The 12,013-nt window shown below is 44.3% G+C and overlaps 1 long non-coding RNA gene across 2 annotated transcripts in view; it reads left to right on the top strand.

Annotated features, from left to right (window-relative positions):
• Window positions 1–1,094: 1,094 nt before the first annotated feature.
• Window positions 1,095–12,013, top strand: part of LOC137518747 (uncharacterized) — a 31,081-nt gene continuing 20,162 nt past the window's right edge. Inside the window, exons 1-2 of one of the 2 annotated variants that reach the window (XR_011020889.1) lie at window positions 1,095–1,307; window positions 3,482–3,614. This is a non-coding gene — a long non-coding RNA (uncharacterized lncRNA). Of the gene's footprint in view, window positions 1,308–1,764; window positions 2,052–3,481; window positions 3,615–12,013 lie in introns of those variants that run through there. The other variant, XR_011020888.1, reaches the window with a different exon arrangement.

Raw genomic sequence — 12,013 nt, 5'->3', positions numbered from 1 at the left:
TCTGAAATCTGTCAGAATTTTACAGCCTACTGTAAGTGAGTGTGGAGTTGAATAAATTATTTGTCAATTCTGTTTTATCGAGACTCAAGTGAGTTTTCTTTTTTTGTAAGAAGGAGGTGAGTCCACCTTAACATCCCCCTCTGCTTTTAAGCGGTTTTTAAAACGTTTTACTCTACTCTGGCGCCTCTGTATACCGAATTTTTGCTGATCTTCTAGTCCACCCTGGGTGGAGGGGTGCATCCCCATCTACTATCTACAGAGAGCGACTTCATAACCTGAGTGGGGCCAGGTCCTAATGCTCCCCACCTGCATTTAAAGTGGTTGCCTACGGGTAACCCGTGTTTGTGAGTATATATACATAAAATTGTATTGAACTCTTCATTTTACCTGACAATACTGCACCATATTGGGCTCTCGATTCTCTTCTTGTTTTTAAGCATACTGTAAGTGAGAGCAACATAGGGGTAAAATAATTCGTAGTGCATGATAAATATATATCTTATAAGTATATGTACAAATAGCATTGTACATTCCTTTAAAGTTTTCTAATCGTTTAGTCAGGTACTTCATAATTAGCTAAACCATTAAAAGTAAAGATGATATTTTCATTTATACTGTAGGTTTGCTAGACGTCCTTGAATGTCTCAATTAAATGTACTTAAACTCACTATAACTATTTTGACAGAGCATGTCTTTTTCTGAATCGGTTATTTTTATTCTAATCAGTGTCTTTATGGCATATTTTTAAAATAATCTGTCTTAAGTAGAGAAAATAGCATAGATCTGCATCTAAGGCGTATTATATTCAGCAGGTGGCACAAATGCATTTTTTTCTGACTTGAGGCCAGGCAAACTGTTTTTAAAAATACATTCATTTTACTTCTTTTAGTGAGGGTGACAATTACTAAATTGCTATCTTCTCATCAGAAGTGAACATTTTCCTGCCTCTGCAGCTGACACTGAAATATACGACTCTCTGTGCTAGGCTGAGATGAGAGCAAGTGTCCTCCGCTAAATTTAAGATAGCCCATTACTTCCTGCCCAACCAACTTACTCTAACCACCGCTAACTGACAACTGGGCTTCCTCCAAGCACCTATTGAGTAATGCAATGCATACAGCAGGAAGCAGCACACACGTCGCCTGCTCTACACTGCTGGGAGAACAGGGATGACACTTAAGCTTATACCATAATTAGCAGAGCAGTGGGAGGGATGACACTTGGAATTTACAATTATCCAGGATATCACCCTTACCTTTTTCATGCTTGAGGCAGCAAAGCCTGGAGAATGTCTGATGAGTGAGCAGGTGTGTACTAGGCCTAAATAATGGTGCTACATGTAGGAAGGACACTGTAGGCAGACAAAAGAATACACTTGATGTGTGTGGAGGGCTAAATGGAAGCATTTCTAATAGTAGCAAGATGAAAGCTGCTAGGATGTACTATTACTTCTCACATAAAAGCAGCTGTAATTGTAACTTTTTCATCAAATGTTTTATCTCCATCCTGAGCTCCATGTTCAGTTGTATAAACACCATTTGTATACGCTGCTTTCTTGTTACAATCATTAAAGCAGTATTGAAATGTGCATTGTTTACCAGATGGGGCACTGGTGCTGAATAAGGATCATTTTTTGTAACTGTTTTTATGTGCTTCAAAAAGTAGAAACAGGAAAATGTACAACATCAAAATAAATGTAAGACAGCTAATAAAAATTAAAAATTACATCAAATAAGAAATAGCTAAAGTATATACAGGATATAAACAGTTGACACTCAGAAAGAGTCCAGTTCAATACTGCGGAGAACAAAACAAAAAAGGAGGTAATGCAGGAACATGAACAAGTAAAAGGAGGAATCCTAGAATGAGAGAAGCACCAAAGGAACGTCCCTTTCAAAGCAAGTAATTCCTGAGACAACTTTTTACCGCTGCCGAGAAGGAAATAAAAAGGATAAGGATAATCTTTACAGGAAGAAAAGCATACTTGCTTGAGTAATATACCTTTTCTTCTAGGCTCCACTCCATATTGTGTGTTTGGCAGCTGAAGAAGTGTAAGTTCTGTGCATCCTCCTCGGGGTCCTCTTCAGGCTCTTTCACACCAAAAATCGGAAAACGCAATCGCAAATGCGTTTTGCATTTCACGGTTTGTGATTTTCACTATGTTGGCCTCAATCGAAACGCAGAAAAAATGTAGCAAAACTACGATTGTCTTTTTATAAAATCGCAAATGCATTCAGTATGAACGCATTCCCACAATTCAAATTGAAGCTTTACTGTATTTGCATTTGGAAAATGACAAGCCTTTTCAAAAATGAAACGGAACGCAGCTGGTGTGAAAGGGCCCTAATGTACACATGATCATGTCATTGCATGTAGATTCAAGATCTTATGCCTGACCTACAAATCTATGCACAAGTCCTGACCAACCTCTATCTCTGACCTGTTTAGCAGGTACGCAACCAGCCTTCCACTTCATCCCTCCAACGACCTCCTCCCAATCACACCATGCAATTTACACTCCCATGTGCGAATACATGACTTCACTAGAGCTGCCGCAATAAAACACATAACCTGCGGGCCTCAGCTGATGCTTGATTTTGTTGGGAGTCACAGACAGGGAAGAGGCTCCATCATACCTCCATATACAAAACAAATTCGATAAAGGACCCAATCCGGACTCAACCTTTACATATAGATTCTTCAGGAATACATATTTATTTGCAGCGGTTATACAGCATAAAAACAGCACAACGTTTCGGGCGTGAGGCCCTTTCTCAAGTGCTCAATCACCTGGTTCCCATCTCTGTAATATATAACCTGCTGTGACCTAGACACACCCTGTTGTGCAAACACAAGAAGGAAGAGACTTTAGAACTGTATTGCTGAGAAGGGAGGCATGGTGGATGGACCGATTGGGCACGCAACTTCCGCATGGCCTTAACGAGGACTTTAGTCTAAAATGTTTCTTATGAATGTTTTTGTAGCTGCCCTCTATGGATAGGGTTAATCTGTGAATAGAAGTATGTACCCGCCCACTGATTTGTCAGAAGGGTGTGTCTAGGTCACAGCAGGTTATATATTACAGAGATGGGAACCAGGTGATTGAGCACTTGAGAAAGGGCCTCACGCCCGAAACGTTGTGCTGTTTTTATGCTGTATAACCGCTGCAAATAAATATGTATTCCTGAAGAATCTATATGTGAAGGTTGAGTCTGGATTGGGTCCTTTATCGAATTCACTAGAGCTGCCCCCATTCCTTTGGAACTCTCTCCCACTCCTTCAGCACCTTCAAACAAGCCCTCAAAACTCACCTCTTCAAGAAGGCCTACTACCCAACCTTGGCAATGTCCTAACTCTCTCTGCCGAGAACCTCTTTATGCAGCCCTTCTCCTATCATGTCACCACCCTGTCACTTTAGATTTTAAGCCTTTGGCAAGATACATCCTTGTGTATCCTACCTAATCGTTCATCTTGCTCACAGAATAACGTGAACTTGAAATACTTGGACTACTACTCCTGTGTATGAGCTATAGAAGATGTGAGAACCATCCTTGTATAGGAGTTGCAGCGTGCCTAAGTCTTGGATTCCTCACCACCAAGTACCAAAGTATGAGGTAAATGCTGCAGGACAGGCACCGCTACGTTACAAAAATAGTTCTTTATTGTTCACATGTGTAAAAATACCAGCAGTAATACAGCACTCAGCAGGACCGGTTTAAGTGGCACAGGGGGCCTGGGGCAAAGATAAACTGGACCCCCAATAAAGTAAGCCTCTTGGCCCCTCGAGCTGTCAGCCCCCCCCCCCCCCCCCTCCTCTCCCCAGTTTCTCTCCCCTCCTCTGCTCCCGGGCTGAACAGGGTAATCACAAAAGTCAAGCGAGGCGGTGAAAAGAACACTTGCCCATCCTACTATAGTTATGAGGTATGACAGAGTGGCATGTATTAGTAGCCCTGATGTGCGTATCATGCTGGTTTGTTCCTGGGCCGGGCTTCTTTTAATGGATGTGATGTGGCAGGGGACATAGCATGATTGGAGTTTTGGGGCTGGAGGTAGCTATCTCGTGAGCACAGGGTGGCGCTACGGAATCCATGAGGGGCAGTGATTTGATGAAGGAAAGGGGTGTATATAAAAAATCAGGAAGGATGCAGCCAGGTATGGCCATGTGTATAAATGACAATTCCAAACGCCCAGGTGGAGACCACCTAAAGGAGTCTTGCATTGAGGGGGGGGGGGGGGGGGGGCTGGCAGCGGTTGGGGGCCCTGAGGCAGTTTCCCCCTTTGCCTTAATGTCAGCAGCAGCCCTGGCACTCAGTATTCAGTAGTGCAGCATCCAGTGCATGATCTGGCATTTTGTGTTATACTGCTTATTACCTGTATTGTGTTGTCTGTTATCCCGTTATCATTGGTTTGGAATAAAGGATGCCATTTGCAGGTATAAGTGCTCAATTCTTGTAAAAGGGATTATTAACTATTAGTGAAAGTGTTTACAAAGCTAAATTATACATTCAACGCACTTCTTACATAGTAATAAGGCTAGTAAAGCCCTTATTATTATTATTTAGTATTTATATAGTGTCAAAACCTTCCACAGCACTTTACAGAGTATTTAGTCTTGTCACTAGCTTACCTTCAGAGGAGCTCACAATCTAATCCCTAGTTTAGTCATCTGTCTTTTGTAGTTTATGGAAAATTTGGGGGGAAGCCAAGTAATCTGTCTGTTTTGGGGATGTGAGAGTAAACCGGAGTGCCTGGAGGACACCCACACAGACACAGGGAGAACATACAAACTCCATACAGATGGTGGCCTGGCTGGGATTGAGATTGGGGGCCCAGTGCTGAAAGGCAAGAGTTCTACTCACTACACCACCGTGTTGTACCTTAGAACTGAAATCTGTCCAGTTATAACCTTGAAGTGAATACAGTGTACAAGCAAGGGAGTAACAGTATACTGATAACTACACTAATGAATGTTTTTTCATGCTCCTTTTTTCATGTAGTTTATCAGTAAACTGCATTACGGTTCACACATATGCCCTGCATTGAAACACTCACAGCCTTGGCACTCAACCAGAATATTAACATCATGCAAATAACAATAGAAACATTGTACAGCACAAGATGACTGCATACACTGACAGAACAGCACATGATTCCCTAACCCAAACAATAATGAAAATGTGCTTGATGTGTTAGCAGAATTGCTTTCTGAGAACACAGGGCCATTATCAGCTTATTTGATCTATAGCTGCCTAGACTGTCAGAATAATCAGCCCTTACAGTGTCACCACTGCAGGACAACACATTGGCCCTGTGAGAGTTATCAGCATACAATACAGCAGAAGTGTCCTTTGGAAGTACTTCCTCTTACTGCCACATATTTATGTCCACAATTGTATTATAATTAGGGTACCTGTGTTAAGGTGACCATACATTCACCAATTTTCCCATTCCATTCCCTCAAAATGTCAGATCAATCTAATTTTGATCGATTTTGAACAAAAATCGATTCACAGTATAAGTCGCTAAGGACAAAACAATGTAGGTCAATTGGGGTGGGGTGAGAGCATTGGTAGATCGATGGCACATAGCATTGCACTGCATCGAACAGGCCAATGCTGCAGTTCGATCAATTTTCAATAGATTCCCTGCTGAAATATATTGGAAATTGATATGCAGTGTGTGGTAGGAAGTGATTCCTTCTCAATTAAATCTTTTCAGAAAGGAATAGATAGTTTTGGAACATTGGGTGGAAATCTATAAGTGTATGGCCAGCTTTAGCTAATACATCATATTTGGCATCATGGGAGCATTGACTGAGTGAAAGGTGTCTGGCTGTACATGCAGTGAGTACAGGTGATTGCATTAAGCTTTTGGCACTCAACAGAAGAGATTCTATTGCCTTTTATAATGTATTGTGTAGGGTTAGAGGGAAGTGAAAAATGGTATGCCGGAATTAGCCTCCCTATGAGTAGAGGCAGGAGACGTAATTGTATTGCAAGGACAGGAATGGAGGCAGAGGAGGAAGATGCAGCTACTCTGGCCTCTGCCTCTGACAAGCAGGGTGAATCAGCTGCTCTGGTCTGGCCTCTGCCTACATGCATGTGGTGTTTAAATTGCTAATGTCTTGCTTCATTTCACACAGTAAGAACAGAAGGTGGCAGATGACAAGAGTTTTCTCACTGAACAAAATATAAAACAAGGTTGAGTTGGGGGGTGAGATGCTGCTGTGTTAGGGCAAGTTCACATGGGCTTCTGGGGGTACGTTTAGCCAATGGTAAACACTTTTTTGCATTTGAACAGAAAAGCATTTGTCATCAGTTATCGGTGTTCTGTCGTCGTGCCGTGTCCCATGGGGGCCACGGGAACAGACAAACGCAACCACTGCAGGACGTTACATGCAGCATCCCAAAAAAATGTGATGGATTGTGACAATCGTCGACAAATGACAGCAAACTAATTGAGAGGAACGCTCCCATTCATCTGAATGCAGGCATCGGTCAATCCCGGCGGTAAATAGCGTCCCCAAATGCAGTCGCTCGTGTGAACCAAGCCTAACATCCCTTTCTACCGCCTTCTCTTACCTAATGGACTTCTGGTCTCTTTCAGATTTCATGCTGTGATCACTGTGATTGGCTCGCAGTGATCACAGGGTCAAGAGCAAATGAGATCGGAGCTTAACAGCTGAGCAAGCATTGGCGAGAGCAGCATTAATGGCGGAAGTGGGTGGCAGGAACAGGTGAAATCTACATCCTGTCAGAGAGTGTCAGCCACAAACAGGACATAGACCTCACCTGTGGCGGTCCGGAAGAGGTTAAAATATTCTGTTGAATATCTAAAGCATTTTGTTTAAACACAGAAGGAACAATGATGGCTGTCAGTTACTTTTAGTTATTTGTGGGGTCTTCCTTATCATGAAGCTGTAGAAACAAATTTGCCCGTTTGCTCTTCTTTCCAGTGGAGCAGTGTCTTCTTTTTAGAGACTACACAGCTAGATTCATCAGTGAACCCTTCTCTCTATTCTTAAACATCCAGGATTAGGCAATGAGAATTGTTATTGTACACACTGCTGCAGCTTGTGATAAACAAAATAGCAGATGGCCATAACCTGACATTATGTAACATTAATGACCACTGACTCTTATTTTGACTGTTGCTCTTCAAAGAACGAAGATAAAACTAGCCACAAGTATGCTGTTGTGTAATTTATGGCTACAAGTTTATCATTTGTTTCCTTGGCCAGTGCACAATATTCTTCCAGATTTCCTTTCTGTGAAGTAACGGTTGGTTATTTCAATCGAGCCATTTTGACTATTATGGGTCATTATCCAATTCTCAATAGCACTAATGTATGATTGTAAAGTTCCTGCTGTGTCAATTAAATTACTCATTAGCAAAATGTTGCTTTATTAGAAAATTTGCTCATTTATGTCATAAAGCCTTGAAATTTCATGTAGGATTTTTACAATCTTTCTCTGATTATGGCGATGTATGGCGTATTTGTTATGCTATGTAAAAAAAAAAGCTCAAGCAGGATCAGCTTTTGTTCTTTGCTGTTGGTACAAATAGCATAAACTGTGAACGCTTCTATTCAGGATGGCGCACATTTATTTCAGCCTTTGAAGTAATCAGAGTTTCATTGTTCTACTTATAGTACCTGTATCTGTACCTATGAAGCAATCTAGAGAATGAGTGTTCCTGTTTACTCTGTTCTGCTTCACTGCTCTTTGTAACTGACTCAGGTTAAAGGAAAGCCACTAACGTGTACTCTGTGTAAAACAGATCTGAGAGCACAGAAATGTGATAAAGGGGAAGCGGAAGGAAGCAGCAGTAAATAACATGGTTAAGTAGAGGATGTCACTAAGCTGTGAGGACAGGGAGATGTTTTTATCAAGCAAATGGGAAACTTGCAGAAAGCCAGGAGATGCGTTTCACTGAGGTTTACCACAAACAGTCTTTTCACTCTGTATGAGGAAGGAGTGGAATGCCTTTTCTTGTATTTACCCGTGATGTAAGGCTACTTATTGTATATCATAAACTCATAGAAGTGCACAGAATGCCAGTCTTACATTGGTAGATCTTCAGACTCTTACAAAATATGAGATAACTGACAATTCTCAAAGTACTAGGTTCTTAATATGTGGTACACCTACCCTGGGGCGTAACTACAAACCATTAGTGAGAAATGCGGCCAGTTTACAATCTGTAAAGCTCCCCTAATAAGCAGTGTGGCCAGTTTCGAAATCTGTCTCCCACACCTTATAAGGCCTCGTTCACATTGCGTTCTGTGCGCATGTCAGTCCGCGTTGGCCTTTTTTGAGGCCTTTTCTTTCCTTTCCCGGTGCTTGGGTGGGCGATGCGTTTTTGTTTTCTTGAGCGTTTTTTTAATTCACTCCTTGACGCAAGTCAGGAAGTGAACTCTTTGACCCAGAAAAGAATATATACAATGTATTTATTCTTAAAAACGCGAACGCTATCGCTACACAAAGCGTTTTTTTGTGCGTTTTGCATTTCTCCTATACTTTCCATTGAGGCAGAATCACCCTAAAACTGGGCCACGCACCGCTTTGCCGACCGCACAGCGCACGACCCGCGCTAATATGAACCTTCTCATAGACATTCATTGCACAAGTGTTTGGTGGGCGATATAAAAAAATCACAAAATTACATTTACTGACAAAAATGTTACTGTTTGTAAAAGCCCTGATTCTGCTGAATCCAACTATAAAAGATATGTATAGATAGCCAGTTATAGGTGCCACCAGCCAGTACATGTAGCCAGATATAAAGTAGGTGCAGCCTGTATAGCGAGGAATAAATGCCCCCAGTATAGGTAGCCAGGTATTGGTGCCGACAGTACTGGTAGCCAGGCATAGGTTCTCCCAGTATAGGTAGCCAAGTATAGGTGCAGCCAGGTAGCTAGATATAGGTGACACTGGGGGAGGGGGGCCAACATCATCCTTCCTCCTCTCCATGGGCCTCACATCATCCTCCCTCCCTTTCCCTCCGCCTCCCTCCTGGGCCCCCCTGGAGAGCTGGAGCAGCAGTGCGGTGTATTATTAACTCACCCAATCGCTCGCTCCATGCGATGTGTCCACGCTGGCAACTGTCTCCTTTCTGGTCGGCCGATCTCTGCATGACGCGCGTAATCATGTGTCATGCAGGGAAACAGGAAGAAGAGAGGAGATGGCTGGGCAGGGGGACACATGGCATGGAGCGAGCGATCGGGTAAGTAATTACACACTGTACCACTGCTCCAGCTCTGCAGGGGGGCACAGGAGGGGGGCCCATGGAGAGGGAGGGAGGAATTATGTTGGCCCCCTACCCACTTTTTTCAAGGGGTGGGGGGATGCCCAAAAATGTACTAGGAACGTTTTTGGCGGCCTTTGCCTGCCATAACGAACTAGGTACATGCTTGGCAGGCAAAGGGTTAAAGTGGAAACAATATGTTCCATCCGGCTCCAAAGGTCACATACTAAAGCTCTGCTTCTTATAAGCAAAGAAATCAACTCCTTCAATAAGACAGTCCATTGTACAGCTGATAAGTGTGAAAAGCAGGCTGGTAAGTGAATGGGGCTCTCACTACATTCAGTGACTCACCACCCCTGGGACCATAGGCTAGCAGCATGAGGTCCTCTTACAGCAGGATGCCGTGGCAGTCTAAAGGTGCATACACACCCCATACTTCCGCAAACGATGGGTCCGCCAGACCTTCCCGTTGGGCGGACGTTCGGCCGACAGTAGCCGAACCTTCCCGCTGAGTGGATCGTTCAGAAACAGCCTTATCAGTCTGCCGACAGCATGTACACACGTGCTACTGTCGGCCAAACGTCCGCCCGGTGGGAGGGTCTGGCGGACCTGTCATTTGCGGAAGTGTGGCGTGTGTACGATGTGTCCCTCTTGTGCTCAGCAGAGCACAGAGTGGAAGCCACAGCATACATACATGCAGCACTGTGACAGTAGCATGGTATCTCCCGATCCGCCTGCCACACAGATAATGAAAGCGGCAGATTGAAAGTACAGATTTGTCTGCAATACCCTCCGGCTTACTCTCTATCAGAGTGCTCTGTGTCAATAGCTTCTACCCTGCAGGTCTAAATGGCAGATGCACCACTGCGACTAAAAGCTTAAAGGAATCATCAGGCGATTTTTATCAAAATCTCCTTTACTCACCTGGGGCTTTCTCCAGCCCCTTGCAGCCAACTGTCCCACACTGTCACCTCCGCTTTCTTCCACTGCCCCGCTGTCACCACACGGTGCCGAGGACGACCTCGAGGTCGCCCTTACTGCGCCTGCGTCAAGCGCCGTTGTCAATCACGGCCAAGTTGTCCGCGGCTTATTACATAGGAGCAGAACTACTCCGACTGCGCAGTAAGCCACGGACAACGTGGCTGTGATTGATAGCAGCGCTTGACGCAGGCGCAGTAAGGGCAACCTCGAGGTTGTCCTCTGCACCGTGCAGCGACAGCGGGGCAGCGGCAGACAGTGGAGGTGACAGTGTGGGACAGTCGGCTGCAAGGGGCTGGAGAAAGCCCCAGGTGAGTAAAGCAGATTTTGGTAAAAATTGCTTGATGATTCTTTTAAGTGAGGTGTGCCTGCAGAGTGTGGCGTGTGTCTCTGTACTTGCCACTCCAGGGGTGGTTGTATGGATCAGCATATCTGCTTCAACAGCAGTTCACTTCTGTAACTTAATGCCATAATAACCTGTGCATCTGGTGGCCATAGATCCATATATTGGCTGATAAATAGCACTGGCTGGTAATCTGATGCTTGGCAGATGAGGGAGGCTTGGCAGAAGGACTTGATCCTCCACGTGAGTGGCAACGCATGGCCGTGTAGCAGTGGTCACCTCCATATTATTCGGACCATAAGACACATTGACTTTTGGGGAGAAAAAGTGCATCTTATGGTCTGAAAAATATGGTACTATAATGTATTGACTTCTTGCCGACTACTCCACGCCAATTGGCGTGAATGCGGCAGCAGCCCCAGGACTGCTCAACTCCACCTGGAGTGAAGTCTTGGGGGCGGAGATTGCAGGAGATCCCGCACGCCGATACGTGCACATCCCCGCTTGAATGATGAAGCCTCCGCTCTGTCATCAGTCTCCCAGTGGTGTTTGACACGGCTGTCTCCTGGAGAGGCTGAAGAGCGATCGGCTGTCATAGGCTGATGCCTGTGACAGCCGATCGCGGTGATTGCCTGGCGGGGGGGGGGGGGGATGGGAGGGAAGGGATCAGAGGGGAATTTTTTTAAAAAAAAAACAAAAGCCTGCAGCAGTGATCAGAGCCCACCAGCAGAAAGCTCTGTTGGTTGGCAGAAAAGGGGGATCACTTGTGTGCAGAGTTGTACGGCCCTGCAGCTAGCCCTTAAAGCTGCAGTGGCCTGAGTTGTAAAAAATAGCCTGGTCACTAGGGGGGTGTAAGCCTGTGGTCCTGATAGCAATACACAAGAACAAAGTCAAGCAACAGGCACTGGCGACAACAGATATGACCTGGCAGAGGAGGATAATGAATCAGCACTAAGTGTCACTTAAAAAACCTCTTGAGGACCACAGGCTTACACCCCCCCCCCCCCCCCACACACACACACACACACACACTAGTTACCAGGCCATTTTTTACAATTCAGCTCTCTGCAGATTTAACAGTTTATTACTCAGCCATACAACTTAGCAGCCAAATGAATTTTCCCTCTTTTTCTGCTTACCAACAGAGCTTTCTGTTGGTGGGATCTGATTGCTGCTGCCATGTCAATTTTTTTTTAAATTCACTTTACTTTATTGTTACTTTACTTTACTGTTACTTTACTGTTATTTTTATCTTTATAAAAACGGCTTTTTTTCTCCTTCCCCCGAGGTACAGTCAGTACAATATCCTCTCATAGGCCTCAGCCCATGAGAGGGATTAGATTGAGAGCCAATCAGAGGGACAGCCAACTGACAGGGCTATCCCCAGTACAGCGAAGCGCTAGATTGCAAAGCTGTACAAATGTTAAACAGCATTTTTTTTAACAG

This window comes from Hyperolius riggenbachi, chromosome 5, assembly GCF_040937935.1.
Source record: "Hyperolius riggenbachi isolate aHypRig1 chromosome 5, aHypRig1.pri, whole genome shotgun sequence".
Classification (NCBI taxonomy): Eukaryota; Metazoa; Chordata; class Amphibia; order Anura; family Hyperoliidae; genus Hyperolius; species Hyperolius riggenbachi.
Note: the sequence above shows the minus strand (reverse complement) of the source record. Positions and strands in the feature narration are given on the sequence as shown.